Source organism: Pseudorca crassidens, chromosome 3 (assembly GCF_039906515.1).
Source record: "Pseudorca crassidens isolate mPseCra1 chromosome 3, mPseCra1.hap1, whole genome shotgun sequence".
NCBI classification, from domain to species: domain Eukaryota; kingdom Metazoa; phylum Chordata; class Mammalia; order Artiodactyla; family Delphinidae; genus Pseudorca; species Pseudorca crassidens.
Window position 1 is genome coordinate 91,068,413 of NC_090298.1, and position 19,238 is coordinate 91,087,650.

Below are 19,238 nucleotides of genomic sequence, written 5' to 3' on the forward strand. Positions count from 1 at the left end.
TTCTGTATCTTTAAGAAGTATAATGTGGGTAGCTGCATTTTATACTTTGCACTTCTCTTAGCTGCACTTTCCTGAGGTTCTATTACCAGAAGAAAGGTTCTTGCGTTGTTAATAATCGCTTATATTTTACTCTTCAGCAATCTTTTGTACACTGCATAAAGGCTTTTGACCAAAAAAGTGACATCCAGTCCATTCTGCACTGGCCAAGCCATTTCATTCCAGAGGAATAGGCATCTTTTTTGAATTCTTTCTCCAGGGTCATTTAGTCCAGCAGAGGTATTGTCTGCTAGGGTGTCCAAGTTGATCTTGGAAATATACAGGTGCACTGGTAGTAATTTAAAAACAAAAACAAAAATAACCTCCAAGACCATAACAGAGAGGAACTACCTAACAAGACACATTCAGTGTGTTTGCCATGCCCACTGCATCACTAGTCTAGAAGGAAGGCAGGGCTGATTAATTACAGCCGTCTCTTCATTTAGCTTCTTTTTAAAATAAATAATACAGCTATGAGGATTCAATCTGAGAGTGCTTTTATTTCTTTCTGTGATTTTTTTGGTGTCTGTGCTTTTCTTTAATTCTCCATTTGCTTTTAATTTTTGTCCTTTCTGCCTAGTCTGTCCTTCCCTTTAAATGCTTCTAAATATCAAATCTAAATAAGTAAGAATGTGATACGTAGCTGTGATGGAAGGGAAAATTCAATATGTGTTCATCAGTGAAGGATTCCTGGTACAGACGTACATTGAGGCAGCTCATACTTTTCTAGTTCATTTTGTGTGGTGTAAGTATATGACTTTGTGGCAGTGAGTTTGGGGTTCACCAGGTCTTCACTGTTCATGTCTCCTTGCCATTAATGAACTCAGATTTGATGGGAGAGAGCAGGGAATAATTATGAGTCCAAACTCTTGCATATATGTACATTTTCTTTTTCTTTATGCTTGTATTACTTCTTGATTCATGTTAGCATAACAGAAAGCATCTGGGCTAGGGCAGAGAGTTATGGGATGCCAAGGCATAGTCATCATTGTAGAATGCCAGGGAACCATCATATTCATGACAACTCTGGGAATTACTCCCCAAGTCTGTAGTCACACACTTTCCAAGAATGGATCTATTTGGAGGTGTATTTTAAACTTTGTCAACGTCATTCGTATTGGCTTCTTCAGTTGATTCATGTGGGGACTCTGATCGTTGGCTGCTGAAGTACCATCTGTACATAGAGATATAGGGCTCAAGCTGTAAATAGTATGGCATATTGTAAAGCCAGAAAGAGTAAGTGTCTTCTTACATATTTTTGTTTAGTATGGGTAAGTGTGGAAGAACACAAATAAGACTACTTCCTTATTTAGGCCTTCATGATATATTCAAGACCAGCATTTTCTTATATATTTTCCCTGGAGCTCTCCATTTAACCACTTTAAGTTGAAAACAGTTTTGGAGAACTGTGGTTACTAATGGTTACACTAATGGTTAGTGTAACAAAATTCTATGAGCCTTACTTATAGGTCTCAATAAGAATGTATACATAATACTTAGCAATAGGCTAGTACCAAAAAAATAATAATGTTGCAATAGTAAGTTAATTGTGATGTGATGCTTATAAAAAGAACTTGCTAGAAAAACTTTGACTAAATATTTTGTGACTTGCTACAGGTTTGTTTGTTTTTTCTGGAGAAATTCTTTTACCTTTGATTCTACTGATTTTCAAAATAAGGACTGGATAAGGAACTTTCCCCTAACATAATGATAGTTAGTAATGTAGCATTGCATGGACTAGAAAAATAGTTCCAGTGGTCTACAAATTTTCACCAGTCTGATAACTACTTAGCAATAGCAAATGATGCTACCTGTATTTGTGAGAGCTCTGCATAGACAATGTATAAAGAGATATAAGGCTGTAAGTTGTATTTGCATTTGTATTAGCTTTCTAATTTTTGTTAAGCCTGTTTCCTTGTCTACAGAGACTTATTTCTTTGTCATTTGGCCTTTGCTGATTAAATAACTAGTTTATAGCAACACACACACACATTCACGCTGGTAATGTCTTAGTCTGTGGTGTGGAGGTGGACACTCATTTCTGCATGGGTGATACTTCATTGTGCCTCTTCTGCACCACCACTCCTGCCTTTCATCTTCCTCCAAAAGCACCTTTGGGTTCTGGCAGCTGCATATGGAACAGCCTTGGAGCCATGTGCTCATGCGCCTTTTTTGAGCAGATATCCCCAACCAACCGCAGGTGCTGCCTGCCCGCTTGCCCTAGAAGCCTGGGAGGAGAGTCACTTCCAATTCCGGACAGGGCCGGGCTGTTCTGCCTCAACAGATGGTCAGCATTTGCTTTTCTCAGTCCTGTCACCTAGAGAACTCCAATAATGTTTTATGTTCCGTTATTTACTATTCATCAAAAAGAAGCAGAAAAGGGGAACGCAATGCCATATCAAAATAGTCAACAGCTTCAGTGTTGGTGAGAGTGAAACATGATAGTTTAAAAAAAGAAAAAGAACAGAAATGAACATGGCACATTTGCTAAAACGCTTAACTACAATGATCTTGATAGTTAGATTTTAGATCTTGATAGTATTTATTTAATTTTATGGACGATTGAAAAGATTTAGCTATTGGGCTTCCCTGGTGGCGCAGTTGAGCTTCCCTGGTGGCGCAATTGAGAGTCCGCCTGCCGATGCAGGGGACACGGCTTTGTGCCCCGGTCCGGGAAGATCCCACATTCCGCGGAGCGGCTGGGCCCGTGAGCCATGGCTGCTGAGCCTGCGCGTCCGGAGCCTGTGCTTCGCAACGGGAGAGCCCACAGCAGTGAGAGGCCTGCGTACCGCAAAAAAAAAAAAAAAAAAAAAAAAGCTTTAGCTATTAAGAAGCTGTTGAGATTTTATACATTTTTTTATTTTTAAAAAATAAGTGTGCCAGAAATGGCCACTTTAATTTTCTAATTTTATATTCCTATATGCACACTGATATTTCTTCATCTCAGACAAGGCTTTTGTCATCATCAACTCCATTAAGCTACATAATGACAGGTCAATTCATTATTTGAATAATTTCCAAATAAATTTCAGTTATTTAAATAATGAATTGCTTGTTATGTTATATATAAATATTTTCTTTTCACCTAGAAAGCATTTCAGAAGTCTTATGGTGCTCAGATATAGAACTCTGGTAAAACTGTCAGTTTAAGATCAGAACATTGAATCTGGCTGATGAAAAATAGAAGCCCAGAATAAATGATCTTCCTGTAGATTATTGCTGCATATAGAGATGGAAGGGACTCCAATTTCGTTCTCAAACATAGTCAAAGGTCTGTTTTGGAAGTTGAGGGCAAGTGCTTTAGTTCTGCCTCCTGGGATATAACTAGATATGTTGCTGCATCCTATTAACTCATTTTATGAGTTTGACACAAAAAGAGAAGCTGACGGAAAATGGGGATTAGGGTGGGGAGCATGTGGGCAGACCCTCCAGGAGGCAGATTGCTGCAATGTGACCATTGCAGTGTGGGCTGTAAGATGATCCCAGGTCTGCTCAGAATCCTTTTCTAGATTGTGAGCAGGGTTGACACCCTTGATAAAACACAGGGAATAGACCTGTCGGCCTCATTTAACTCCTTCTCACTCTGTGATGACATGAACTGATATTAACATCAAAATACAAATTTTAAAGTGTGGCAGAGATGATGTTCATGTAAGATATGTAGAATTAACATTTTAAGAGAGAAACTGAGGGACCAAGAGGTCAGTTTCTCTCAGGATTCAGAAATCCCTTCTCATAAATACATCTGCTCATCCCATCTACTCTTTATCATCTATGATCGCCAGCATCTACAGGGCAAGGGATTATCACTGCTAATACCTCAGCATTGCATCAACATTGGCATCTACAATTCTTTGGGTGATGGTGGTAAAAATAAAGCTAATTATGAGTAATGAAGGTACTGGTCTCAATTCCCTGGTTTTCTCTGGGGTTCTGGTTCTTGGGGGCTTATTTCCATACCCTGCATAATTACTTGTGTTGACCTTGATGGGGCCCACATCAGGTGCTGGGGGGAAACCTGAAGCACCATGTGTCAATAGCACTGCAGTGAGCTCAGTGACTGCAAAAGAATCCAATGAAGTCTCAATGTTCCTAAAGCTGACCTTTGTCCAACCTTTACTTAGAACTTTGAAAAAAAATACAGAGCAGTTTTTTGTATCTTCTAAATTGGGGCTGATTACTGGAATTCCCTGGTGTGACTGAAGTACATTTCTGACTGAATTTATTGATGGTCTAATAGCATAGTTGAATGTTATCTGAGCTGTTCTTGATGGCCAGGGGGCCTGGTTCCTGTGTCTTACAAATAACTTTGGTCTGCCCATCCCATGCCCTCATTACCTGCATTGGATCTACTCACTTGGTGAGCTGTGGGAAGAAAACTTCTTTCCAAGTACTAAGGAATTATATTTCTCCTTACAAAGAGAAAATGTTCGCAGCAGTCTTTATTATAATCTGAATGGGTAATCTTGGACTTATGCCCAGCAAGTTTATTCTTGTGTGGAGTAAGCTGATTTTCTAATTTTCTGTGTATCTCTTGGTAGAGTTTACCAAACTGCTTATCTTTGCCAACAACTTCAGCTAGGTCAGAGTTTTGAGTAAATGCAGCAGAGCCTTTAAAAAGCCATTATCTAAAGTTCCCTAAGATCTCTATTGCCCGCTTTTAGAGTAACAATTTGTACAGCACCTTAGCTCAGCCTGTCTTGGGAATGAAAACAAGAGCTGAATTGTGTGTTTGCATCCCCAGAGCCCAAACTGTATTTGTAAAGTTCCCATTATTTATCTTTGTAGTCTCAGAAGCTTTGCATTTATAGATTCATTGCATCATCATCTTATGATCATTTGGAGTCTCTGATGGTGTGTTCTAATTAAAAGCTCATTTCCTAGTTACCACAACACTGTTTTACACCACTTAAAATACCAACCTCCTCCAGTGTATTTTTGGATATGTGGGTAATGGATTGGAATCTGCAGTATTGCAGGAACTAAGTAATTTTAAAGCTAATAGTGTAAAGACAAAACGATTCGTTTTACAGTAAGTTTTCTCATCTTTAGAACAAACACACACACATACCCCATATATAGCCATATATATTTTGATACTGACTAATTATTCTTTTAAAACTGAGTGCAGTCCAGGGAAAAATTGCAGCAACTAATGGATTCTCTTAGTGTAATTTGATTTGAAGTATAGAAAAGAAAGAAAAAGTGATTTTGACCTACATACCCAATAGGATGTTCTTACTGTACTCATGGTATCCATGGGAAGAATACTGAAGGAGAAATGGGCAGGTTTCTGACAATCCATTGGAAGTAACAGGGATCTGTGGTCTCTGGAGGATAGGTAAAGGTATACTGCCCTGAATTCTCTTCACCAGGTCATTACAGTGACCCACATGCATTGCTCCAAGTGATTAGAAGATGTTGTAATTTTTTAAATACCATAGCCATATGTGTAATCTCCTAATTGTTCTGATTTCCATTAAGAAAATGTGATTCACAAAATTTCCACTGTATAAAACTAATTAAAAGTATTTCAGGGCTTCCCTGATGGCGCAGTGGTTGAGAGTCCACCTGCCGATGCAGGGGACACAGGTTCATGCCCCGGTCCGGGAGGATCCCACATGCCGCAGAGCGGCTGGGCCTGTGAGCCATGGCTGCTGAGCCTGCGCGTCCGGAGCCTATGCTCCGCAACGGGAGAGGCCACAACAGTGAGAGGCCCGCGTACCACACACACACAAAAAAAGTATTTCAAGAGAGCTTCATGTTATCAAAGTATTTCCTGTGACATTCATGTAAGAGTGAACTCCTTTAGGGTGTGAAAGTGAGTTTTTATAGATCATTAACAAATTGACAGATCTGGAAATAGAAAAATATAAAACTGATGTGTTAGGAAGCAATGCCAATTTAAGATCGATCAAAAGTGACAAAGTACTCCTGAAAACTTTAGATGAATTAAGGAGAAAGTAACTCAATTTATAAGCCATTTTGCAAGAACATATCAACTATATACCCTTGTACATTGTCTATAAATTCTTTTGGTCTGGCTCCCGCTCTCACAGCCATTGCAGTACATTGAGCTCCATAGAGACAGCGCCGGGGCAAGTGAGAGCCGGACGGGCACTGAGCGACTCTGTGCCTCGCAGAGGAAAAATAATTAAGCATGGGCAAAGGAGATCCTAAGAAGCCGAGAGGCAAAATATCATCATATGCATTCTTTGTGCAAACTTGCTGGGAGGAGCACAAGAAGAAGCACCCAGATGCTTCCGTCAACTTCTCAGAGTTTTCTAAGAAGTTCTCAGAGAGGTGGAAAACCATGTCTGCTAAAGAGAAAGGAAAGTTTGAAGACATGGCAAAGGCGAACAACGACCGTTATGAAAGAGAAGTGAAAACTTATATCCCTCCTAAAGGGGAAACAAAAAAGAAGTTCAAGAATCCCAATGCACCCAAGAGACCTCCTTTGGCCTTTTTCTTGTTTTGTTCTGAGTATCGTCCAAAAGTCAAAGGAGAACATCCTGGCCTATCCATTGGTGATGTTGCCAAGAAACTGGGAGAGATGTGGAATAACACTGCTGCAGGTGACAAGCAGTCTTATGAGAAGAAGGCTGCTAAACTGAAGGAAAAGTACGAAAAGGATATTGCTGCATACCGAGCTAAAGGGAAGCCTGATGCAGCAAAAAAGGGAGTCGTCAAGGCTGAAAAAGCAAGAAAAAGAACGAAGAGGAGGAAGATGAGGAAGATGAAGAGGATGGTGATGAGGAGGAAGATGAAGAGGATGAAGAGGAAGAAGATGATGATGAATAAGTTGGTTCAGCGCAGTTTTTTTTCTTGTCTATAAAGCATTTCACCCCCCTGTACACAACTCACTCCTTTTAAAGAAAAAAATTTAAATGTAAGGCTATGTAAGATTTTGTTTTTAAACTGTGCAGTGTCTTTTTTTGTATAGTTAACACACTACCAAATGTGTCTTTAGATAGCCCTGTCCTGGTGGTATTTTCAATAGCCACTAACCTTGCCTGGTACAGTATGGGGGTTGTAAATTGGCATGGAAATTTAAAGCAGGTTCTTGTTGGTGCACAGCACAAATTAGTTATATATGGGGATGGTCGTTTTTTCATCTTCAGTTGTCTCTGATGCAGCTTATACGAAATAATTGTTCTGTTAACTGAATACTACTCTGTAATTGCAAAACAAAAGAAAGAAGTTGCAGCTGTTTTGTTGACATTCTGAATGCTTCTAAGTAAATACAATTTTTTTTATTAGTATTGTTGTCCTTTTCATAGGTCTGAAAATTTTCTTCTTAAGGGGAAGCTAGTCTTTTGCTTTTGCCCATTTTGGATCACACGAATTATTACAGTGTTTATCTTTCGTATAGTTAGCTGATAAAAAGCTTTTGTGTACATACCCTGCATACTCATGATGAGGGTAATAAAAGTTTAATTGAGACAGTTTTCATCCGTAACTGAAACTCAAATCCTTATCGGTTGATATCACATTTCACATAGCCCAGGTTCATTTACAAAGTGAAGAGTAACCAATCTACTCACAGCATGGGATTATTAGAATCAAACATTTTGAAAGTCTGTCCTTGAAGGACTAATAGAAAAGTATGTTCTAATCATTACATGAGGACTCTACATCCTTTAACTCCCATTACCATGTAATGGCAGTTATATTTGCAGTTCCCACGTTTAAGACTGAGAATGTATCCCCAAAAGCGTGAGCTTGAAATACAAGACTGCCATATTACGTTTTGTTGTTGTTGTTAATATTAGTCCCAAAAAGGCTCTGGAGAAAAAGTGCTGGCTGTAAATGTCTTCTCCCATTTATCTAAATATGGATTGTTTAGGAAACTTGAGATCCTCCATTAAAGGTATTTTTAATTAATTGGGCCAACTTTTAAAATTGTATACCACATTTTAAATCAGGTATATTTTCCTATATTATGGTTTGCCCCTTTATAAATGAAATAGACATGAGGGAAGAAGACAAACTTTGTCTTTCAGTATGAATTACCTGATTTATTTGAATTTGATTTTTCTTTACAAAACTCAAGCTCATTCATCAGGGTCATATGTTTATCTGCTTAACAGTTTAGGGAACAATTTGGCAATTTTGTGGTTTTTGAGATTATCGTTCTCTTAAAGTGCCAGTGTTTTAAAATAGTGTTCTTGTAATTTTACATGCTTTTGTGATGGAGTGCTGTTTTGTTATATAATTTTGACTTGGATTCTTTCCATTTGCATTTGTTTTATGTAATTTCAGGAGGAATACTGAATATCTGAGTCCTGGATGATACTAATAAACTAATACTTGCAGAGGTTTTAAAAAAAAATCTTTTGATATCATCATAAATAATAGCTGAAAAGATTTTTAAAGGACAAAATAAGTGTATCTCTTTTTCCTTTTATGGCTAACATTCTTGAAGGAGAAGTCAGTCCACTTGTTTTCTTCTCATCTTGATCTCCCATTCTCTATCTAGATCAATCTTGATTCTGTCCTAAAACTAAAACACTAAGGTCTCCTTTTATTAGCCAAGTTCAACAGAATTTTTGTCTTTATATTCATTGACTTCTTTCCAGCATTTGATGGCTTTGATCATCAAAACTTTTGGAAACATTTTCCTTTGGTTCCACTTGTACCATGTCTTCTGGTAAAATCTCCTTCATACCTCACTGGCCCTTCTCTCCCTTCTTCATTGTTGTTTATTTCTTGGTCTATTCCTGAAGTGTAGGCTTCCCCCAAGCTACACCCTCAACCTTCTTGTCTTCCTCTACAGCTCTTGCTCAGTGATCTTGTATGTGCCAACATTTTTGGTTATAACTCAGTATTCTTGTCTTGAATATGTGTCTATAGCACCCAACTCTCTTCTGAACTGTAGGCCTGATTTTCCAATCTGAATATTTTATCTCCCTCAAAAGATTCCCATTTCTCTCCCTATATTCCTGCTTTTACACTTCCAAGCTCCCATGTGATTAATCTCAGTCTCTTCCTTGGCTCTGTTCACTCCTTATTATCTCTCAGTTCACTCTCTAACTTCCCAACCCTGAAGATCCTTCAAGTCCAGAAACTTCTCTATATCTCTACTGCCACTGCTTTGTTGAAGCCCTCAATCTTTCACACTTGGACTATTACTTCAGTGGTACTCTAACATGTATCCTGATCCCTAATTTCTTCCCCTTAACATTTACCCTCCTTATAAAATCGGAAATATCTTTCTAATTAAAATCTGATCATCTCAATTATGGTTCTTAAGACATTTTGCAATCTGATCTCTCCCTGCATTTTTGGATATGTAAATTGGCTGCCAGCTTAATTTTTGGCATCTCCATCTTAAATGCATTGTCACTCTTCTCAGAATGCCTTTTGTCAGACCTTGTCATATGATGAACCCCTGTACATTCTCTGTGATACAGTTCCATTGTCACACATGGTGAAGTTTTTCCTGATTCTTCTAAAACTCACAACTTTGTCACAAACAATCACAATAATAATTGTCTTCATCTTCCTCACCTCATCATCCTTGAGATTTCATCTTCTACCTTTGGCAACTGCCTTTCATGTCACCATAGTGAGGTCTTTTTTGTGCTTCTAACATTGGGAGAGAGTCACTCTATTTGGTTCCCACATTTACTGTGAAAAGTTGGGGGGGAATGCTCCCCCACCTTGTGTTGCATTCTCTTCCAATTTATGCATTGATTACAAGCAGAATTTACCTCTTATCCCTTCAGTAATAAGGCCTTATCCCATGACTTACTGTTCCTTACAGACCTTCTCCTCTTGTGAACCAGCTTAAGCTCTCTGGGGCTGGAATATGTACCAATCTGAGTGACTGGCACTGTGCCCTTCTTAAAAGTGTTTCTTTTCCCCACATGTTTAACCATAGTCCAGAGTTAAAACTTGTACAATGTATCTCCCTTTTTCAAGGTATATAGCCTAAGGCATTAAAGAGAGGCCCTTATCCTTGAGAGTTTAACAGTTTAGGAGTCTTAGTTCTGCAGGTTCATTCTTGTGTCCACTTATTAGCACCTTCCATGGATTCCTGGGCTCCTCACTCCACCACTATATCTTCATGGGCTGTGAAGACCCAACTTAGGTCTTCCTTCTGCAACTTTGTTGTATTAAAGAAAAATTTCACCCAACCAGCTAAACCAGCAAAGAAGACTTTATACAAGACAACTGCAATAGGGGAGAGAGATTATTGTAATAGGAGAGAGATTATTGTATTAGTTGAGCTTGAATTCAACTCCACTGAAATAAAAGGCAGGAGTGTTTTTAAGTGCTGAGTTGAGCTAGTGGAAAAGTACTGGAAGACACTAGTGGGGAGATTAGTCAATGTGATTAGGCCATCTGTATCTGCTAATCAGTGCTTACGGAAGTTAGGCTCCTACCTTCACACAGAGACTGGAAGATAAGGATGCTATCTTTCTTGATGGTTACATTTCAAAGGGATAGTTCCCCTGTCCTGGAGAAAGAAAGACATTCCTGGGTTATAGAAGATTTATATCTCAAAGGGGCAGAGGAAAAAATTATAAATGACAGTTTTCTAAAGTAAATTCTCTAAGGAAAGGGAGGTCAGGAGACTATAGTCAGGAAGAAACCTGTCTAAAGTTTAGTCAGACAATTTGAAGTCCATCTTGGTCATGTGGATAAGCATAATCTAAAAGGTAAATAATGACCCACTTAACTTGCTTTCATGTGGCTTTTCATATTCCATCAATAACAGTGAAATGGGTTGTGCAGTAGGGCAGGTACCATTATTAATACAATTTATATATATTTAGCCTAATAATATGCTACAATTGTGAATAATTTCCCTCTTACGTTATATCCTTTTGAGGAGAAATGAAAAAACACTTCAAAATAAATGCTTTGCAATTATCACTCTTTTCTTCCTTCTGACTCTCTATTTATTATAAGGTGAATGCATTTATCACACAGGCAAATATTTTTGGTTTGATTGATTTGTATTATTGCTTTTTCTTTCCTGTGGAAGTACCCATTAGGGTAAGTTTTTTTTGCAGCATAGAAAATAGTAATTTAGCACCCTAGCCGGGTTGTTCCTAGAATAAATGAATCATACTAAACCAGAAGGCATATAAGTTACAAAGAAAGGGTAGCAGTCAGTAAGACAACACAAAGAGATCATAGTTCACCGTCACCATCTTTCTAGAAGGTACACTTTCAAGAGTGATTCTTGACTACATCAGATGATTTTTCTTTTTCACTTGGTGGAAACGGTATTTGACTTAGTTTCCCATGCCTGTTATGTGAAATCAATTTCATAAATACAGTTAGTGATCTCAAGGCAATACTGATTTTTAAATTATATTACATATATCATAATTATCATTGTGACCTGACATTTTATATAAAGTTTGCGTGAATTGGGGAAGATAAAGGAAAGATAGGAGTTCAGTCAGGGTACTGAGTTTGATCTCGGGTGGCCTTGGCCCGCAGTGGCTTGAAGCAGGGTTTCGGTTCCTGGCTAAAGATTGGGGTCGGGTCTCGGCAGTGAGAGCACCGAATCCTAGCCACTAGACCAGTGGTCAGTGACAAGGCCCTGGCTCTTTGGCTTTGCAGAAAAAGAATTCCCACAAAGATGGAAAGTAGTGAAACAAGTAATGTGTTTATTAGGAGGAAAAAAGAGTACAGTACGTGTGGACAGACACACAGGTGGGCTCAGAGAGAGAGAGTCACGTCTTCGTGGCTGTTTAAATCACTTATATAGGGCATTTCTTCTGGGTTTCTTTGGCCAGTCATTTTGATTTGCCTGGTTCACAGTCCGTATTTGGTTTATCTCAGGATTCTCCCATGTGTGCATGCGCATCTCTTAGCCAAGATGGACTCTACCGAAGAGGTCTATGCGTATTTAGCATCACTTAATACTGTGGGGTGGCTCCCCCTCCCTTTTTGACCTCCAAGGAGCTTTTCTGCTCATCTGTAGTTGGGGAGGTCTCTTGACTTTGAGAATGAGAAATATGTGGTCTCTTATCTTCTCGGGCAGGGCCCAGCCTTCTCCCTCAATTGTCTTACTCTTTTTGTCTTGGAGTATCGGTCCACAGAGAGCAAATTCCAGTTGTTTGCCCCGGGGGCCCATCTATCTCCTGCCTCAAGTCTAGTGGTCAGTAAAGGCTGTTTGGGGACAATCAATAACTTGAGCTCTTTAGGAAATACTGTGGTTCATTCCTTCACTTTTATCTTCGTTTGTATTGCCACATTTGTTCACTGATCCATTTCTTTCCTGCCATATTGCTCCTGCACTAGCCTGCTTCACCAAACCCCATCACCATTGCCCTCTCTATCTGTCTCAACCCAATTCCAAGCCAGCCTCTCACATCTCAGCTGGATTTACAGCAGTTTTTATTGCCTCTCTAATATCTATTTTTTGCACAGAGTAAGCCTTTAAAAATGTAAACTAAACCAAATTGTTCTTCCTAATATCTGTAAAACTCTCCCATTGCTTCCCAGTGTACTAAAAATAAATTTCAAACTGTGACCCTCGAAACCCAATAGACTTTAGACTCTGCCTACCTCATCCACCTAACCTCTCACCTCTTACCACTCTCCCACTGGATCACGATCCCCAGGCACACTGTCCTTTCTGTTACATATAGTTACCTGAAAATTTTCTTGTTTATCTCTTTGTTTTGCTTGTCAAGGTGCTTTGAGAATATAAGCCCCATGAAGGCAAGGATCTTGCCTCTAATTATATACTGCTGTAACCAAAGCACCAAGAACACCCCTAGAACATTGATATGCTCAGTAGATAGTTGAGTGAGTTGATTAATCAGTTTTCTAAATAAATATCACTTATTGATGTCCAACTGTCTGCCAGGTCCAATGCAACATTGATTGGGAATCAAAGATGAGTATTGCATGGTTCCATACATCAGGTGGCTTACTGACTGGCTGTTATCTTTATCTGGGCATCTGGTTATCAAGCTGTCTTTTAGGGTTTATATTTAACTTTGGGGAATCAAGATGAATTGATAATATTCATGAGTAGTCAGATACTTTTGGTTCTCTAAGTACACTCTATGTCTACTTCCAAGGAACCTCTTAAAATTTAGCTTCTCTCATTATACACATATTATTTATTCACTTTAATAAGGCTTTATCCATCAGGTACAGAGTCAAGCTTTTTACTGCTTATTATGAGATATACACATGAGAGTAAGATGTTTACCCTGTCTTCAGGGAATATGAAATTTAGTAGGGAGAGATAAACTTTGTATTCTGATAAACATGAAATAAAGCTATATCTTATAAATTCCATTAAAAAGGCAGAACAAATAATAGAACGATCCAGAAAAGGGAGTAATCAGAGAGGAGATGAACAGGAAACGCTCCATTAATAGATATGTTTGATCTTGGGTGGTTTTTTTTTTTAATATAACATACAATTTTTTTTTTTGAAGATGTTGGGGGTACGAGTTTATTTATTTATTTATTTTTGCTCTGTTGGGTCTTCATTTCTGTGCGAGGGCTTTCTCTAGTTGTGGCAAGCGGGGGCCACTCTTCATCGCGGTGCGCGGGCCTCTGACTGTTGTGGCCTCTCTTGTTGCGGAGCGCAGGCTCCAGGCGCGCAGGCTCAGTAGCTGTGGCTCATAGGCCTAGTTGCTCCGCGGCATGTGGGATCCTCCCAGACCAGGGCTTGAACCCGTGTCCCCTGCATTGGCAGGCAGATTCTCAACCACTGCGCCACCAGGGAAGCCCCATCTTGGGTTTTAATGATCACTGTGATTTCGACAGATGGAGGAAATGGCACATATAAAGCAAATGACAAGTTTTTCAGATGAGCAGCAGCATCAACATGACGTTTTGGAATAGACCTCTATGCTGGAAGGCTTTGAAATGTCTTTGGTAGGTGGTGGGAGCCACTGGAGATTTCTTAGCCAGAGTGCCACTAGCACAACTGTGTAAATTAGACATCTTTTAGCAGAATGGATTGGAGTGAAGACAAACTGGAGGTAGGAATACCAACCGATTAGCAATCTTTTGGGATATGACAGTCCAGAGGTGATGGAATAATGGTTTGGTAGGATGGTAGTCTTCCTAAAGAAATATATTCAGGACACACACACACACGCACAGAGACAAATTGTGTACTCACAAGGAACTTTTCCCTTTATACATTTATCCTGAATTGGAGTTATTCCATTCTTCAAACCTAAGTTTTTTTACCTTTATACTTATAAACTATCTCTTCCTGTAGGTTATATCAGGAAGAGATTTTTGGGTCCATTTTACTATTCTCATGTATTAAAAGCACGTTTAGTATCTCTATGTATCCTCAAAATGTTTCACACTTTTGGCAGAGTTGAAACATCCATACTTGAGTTTGGTCTTTATTTTTTATGAATTACTGTCTTGCTATTTATCAGGCTTTCTCAGCAGATTGGCTTATTTGGCCTAATTTTCTCTATAAATCTTTCACTCCTTCCCCTTCCCCCCACCCAACACACACGTGTCACACACACGATTGAATCATACTTGTCTCAGAGATGTTTTGCCATACAAATCACATGTCTAGCACTGTGACATTTTGTTTGTATATCACATTCATATATTTTAGTTGAGCCATATACCAGCGTACCACAGCCCCAGCTAAGGCTGTCAAAGTGCTAAATCCATTGGATGTGTTTCAATTCTTATCTTATTTGAATTCTTAGAATATTTGATCCTGATGATCACTCTGTCCTTGAAACATTTTTTTCCATTAGTTTCCATGATATAACATCCTCTATGTTTTTTTTTTTTTTCTCTTTGCCTCTTAGTCTCTTTCTTCTCTAGTGGAATATTCTCTACTTGTCCATTAAATATTGACACTTCCCAAAGCCTAGTTCCCCTTCTGTTCTAGTTCTGAAATACTGGTGCAGTTGTTAGCTTCATTCCCACAACTTTGGCCAGTAGGATGCTCTTCAGGTTGGCTCCTAAATCCTTTATAAATGACCGTACTAGTCTCTGATAGCTTCCTTGCTATCTACTTTGTTAAGATATTCTGGGCTCTCCTTATACCTTCCCTACCCTAGACCGGGGATCAGCCATTTCTCCAAAAAGTCCTGGTTTTCTTTAGTAGTAAATGTGTTTCAAGACTGTAATTTGGGCCCAGTGGTGCTCGTTGAGACAGGATTTGCCATTGTTTCTAGGCTTTTTCATTATATATACATAAATTAACGTTAATACTTACGATTCAGGTTTAGGACTATGTGGTTTTCTTTCTTCCACGTTGAGAATCTTGGTTCTGAAGGATACAGGGGGTGATAGAATTAGAATATCCCACATTACAAACACAATATCCGCAGAATAACAGTTTTAACCCTATCGCCACCAGTATGATTTATATATTGCTTTTGATTTAGAAAATGTTAGCAAGAATACTGATGACTATGTTGTGCACATATTCTAATTGATTTAGAAAGTTACAGACCACAGTATCATTTATTTGTTTGTGTAACAAATAGTACTGATTAATAGGAATGATTTTTCCTCAGTATTCCCTTCTCTATACTTGAGGTTGTCAGTGGATTCCAAGAGAACCCTAGTGGGAATTACACACTCAAGAAGTAGAGTGGTATCTTTAGGCCCAGTATATTTCACTGTGAGGAGCCACCTCGTAGAGGCTAGAGGTCGGCCCTCTACAGTTCATTATTTTTACTCCTCTTGTAGTAAAGGGAACTTCCACACTCATGAAATTATTAGGTCCATTAGGGATCAGCAATTCTCCTTTTATATGCTTTTCTTCCAGTGAACATAGTACTGATTTTTTGTTTCCTGCTAAGGTATATTTTAATGGCCAATTCCTTGAAAGCTACTTTGAGAGGATCTTAATTGTTGTTCACATAAAGATGGAAGTGTGTTTGTAATAGATCTAGGATAGAAAAGGAGTTTAATGGATTCATTTTGTAATAACACGTATAAGTGTTCATCCTTTAGGAGAAAAAGGGAAGCTGAAACAGATTTCAACAGGAATAACAGGAAGGCTGGAATTTTCACACCAGCAGGGTCCCTTGGGTTACCAGCCCATGAATGACCCCCACTCAGTTTTTTTGAGACTCAATATTTTTAGAGCAGCTTTAGGTTCAAAGCAAGATTAAGAGGAAGGTACAGAGGTTTACCATATGTGCTCCACTCAGTTTTACTGTGTAAACTATTACTTTGTGCAAGGAAATCTTAACATTTGCAGGAAATTAATGAGGAAAAAAGTAAGGTCTTTTGAGCTTTTGTGCAGCGGGTTTTGGGGCAGCTAAACTCTAATTTAACTCTGAAAATATTAAGTATGAAGGAAATAGGAATGATAGTGGAAATCATACTGTATACCTTTATGTGGTGATTTAATAGCTGAGAAGGCTGATGTGTGATGTGTGGCATGTCAAGGATAATTTCTTTCTGCTCCTATTTTAATGAGACATCACTCACAAAGCATTCCTTTCTAGCTGCTTCTAAACCTGAAAGGTATTAAAGCTCCTTTCTCCTTAGGCTCTCACTGTCCCATCCACTACCTTTTCTCCTTCCTGTCCATCTCTTCACTGTCACTCTCCCTCGTACACTGAACAGCTAAGTGCTTAGATCACATTTGCTTTCTCCCTCTGGTGGCCGCCATCACTCTGGCCTCTGGATTCCTCATCCTCTTTGTCCTTAGTGACCTTTACCTAATTACAGAATGGCTCCACACCTGAAAGTATTAATTCCTGCATCCCAATCTTGGACTGCAGCCTCTCTTCTCTGCTTTCTTACATGATTACTGTTAAAATACTCTTTCTTCTTCAACCTTTGGCTCCTCAGTTCCCTTTTTGCCTATCAGCTTCCCCTTGTCCCCTTTTTTCTCATTTCTCTTAAATTCCATGAACCACTCCTTCATACCATCTTGAAAGAATCCTCAATTCCTCATCATTCTTCATTTTTTCAGTCTGGCAAAACCTCAGTTTGCATCAATTTAGTTGTCCAGTTTCTCCAACCTGCAACCTGGATTTCTGAGTACCAAGCAGAGTGCTTAGCATATAGTAATTACCTAGTATTTACTGAATGAAAAAAAGTCTGTGGAATACATATGGGGTAGTATTTAAGACTATGGAATTTGGATGAGACATAGGTACCACATTTTAAACCGAAGGACCTTAGGCATGTTAATAAACATCTCTGCATTTCGCTTTCTTCACCATTAACATAAAGATAAAATAGTGTCTACCATACGTGAGGAATTAAGAGGTGCAGTGAGGTTAAGTCACTTGACAAGGGGCTGGCGCAAGGAGCCCTTTAAGGCATGTTAGCCATTGTGTAGTTGTTGAAGCAGAATGGACCAGTTACACTTGCACCATGGTTTATTTGAGTTTCTCTGCCACATTGCTTCAGTAGACCAAATAGCTATGATTGGACTGGCTAGTGAGAGAGGAGCAAGGAGCTGGCAGTTAGATAGATGTGAGATCATAGCAAGCAGTAGGTGGGAGTATCTCTCAGTGGTTAGTAAAATGATGTAGTGTTTCAATTACAGTGTTTTTTGCCCAGTGCCTAATTTTTTTGTATATTGTTACTATACAAACAAATTCGTAGAAAAGCAGGATCATCCTAATTTTTGACAAGATTACATCTTAGACTTTGATTGGGCTTTTACTTCGTCCTTGCTTCATTCTTTTCCCCTCTCTCAATCATCAGTCTACCCTCTCATGTTTAGTTCCCAAGTTTTCTTACCAGGACACTAGTTCTGTAAATGTGCCATAAAAGTTCATATATGCTCTGTATTTGAAGCTTTAGCAAAGAAACAGAACAAAACGGACACTATCATCCACATACCATTGGTTTCCTTACTGCTTAATTAATGGAACATTCTCTCTCTCCCCCTATTCTTCAGTGGTCTTTTTAGATGTACTGAGAAGTCTTCTCTGAGTGTCTCTCAACCCATAAACCCATAGAGGGAATAGGGTGTGTCTTTTTCTGCCCTGTGGTCATAGTCCTAATTATTGTGTCTAGCCCCCAGACAGTCCTAGTTGTGTGTGTGTGTGTGTGTGTGTGTGTGTGTGTGTGTGTGTGTGTGTGTGTGTGTGTTTATGGTTATTGAGTGAAGTTAAAAGATGGGTAATTTACCAAAAAGGTCAGATATCCTGAGAGATGTGGTGAGAATTTTTGTTCCAATTTAGGATTTCTGGATTTCTTTGCTTTATTTCTGCTAAAGAGATCTCTTCATGACCACTATTGCTTTCTTTCTTCCATTCTCTCTTCTTTCTTTCCTTCCAGTCTTCATCTATGTTACGGTATAGGGAAGGGAACCAATGTATAGATGCCATTAGTGGTGTTAAGCATTTTCATATATATTAGGTAATCACTTAATGTATTGTGATTCCCACAAAAAATTGTGATTACCATAATAATAACTCAAGAGGTAGATTTTTATCTCCTCCATTTGTAGGTGAGAAAACTGAAGTAGAGAGAAGTTAAATAAATTTCCTAAGGACATACAGCTGTTAAGTGGCAGGAACCTAGATGTGAATCTGGATTTGAACAATATGTTTTGGGACCATAATCATGAGAGACTACAGCTTACTTAAATTCACATAAAACTTAACACTTGACTTAACATATTCATGTCATGCACTATGCCAGTGATTGCAAATTAGAAATTAGGTAATGTTACAGATTTCAGTGTTTGTAATTAAGATAATTAATGACTTGGAAATGTTGTAAATAAAATTATTCACGTATTTCCACAAAGTTGCAAAATGTCTGAGTGCCAGTTTGAAGGAATTAAATTCTTTAGTGGGAAATGTGGCTGTGGTAGAAAGGGAGTCATGGGTATCTCTACAGAGTTTACAGAAGACTTTTAAAAAGAGGCCATTGTTTTAAAAAGGTTTTTTTTTTTTTAACATCTTTATTGGGGTATAATTGCTTTACAGTGGTTTAAAAAGGTTTTGAGTCATTTATCTGTATATCTTTGTCTCTATGCACAGTGTTTATTTTTTTTAAAAAAATTTATTTATTTATTTTTGGCTGCGTTGGGTCTTTGTTGCTGCATGTGGGTTTTCTTTAGTTGCGGCGAGCGGGAGCTACTCTTTCTTGCAGTGCGTGGGCTTCTCATTGTGGTGGCTTCTCTTGTTGCGGAGCACGGGCTCTAGGCATGTGGGTTTCAGTAGTTGTGGCTCGCTGGCTCTAGAGCACAGGCTCAGTAGTTGTGGCGCACGGGCTTAGTTGTTCTGCGGCATGTGGGATCT

The 19,238-nt window shown here is 38.8% G+C and overlaps 1 protein-coding gene and 1 pseudogene across 3 annotated transcripts in view; both read left to right on the forward strand.

Annotated features, from left to right (window-relative positions):
- The window catches only part of CAMK4 (calcium/calmodulin dependent protein kinase IV), a 231,915-nt gene that overhangs the window by 25,362 nt on the left and 187,315 nt on the right, over positions 1-19,238 (forward strand). The window lies entirely within an intron of this gene.
- On the forward strand, positions 6,056-6,837 carry LOC137221554 (high mobility group protein B1 pseudogene; annotated as a pseudogene).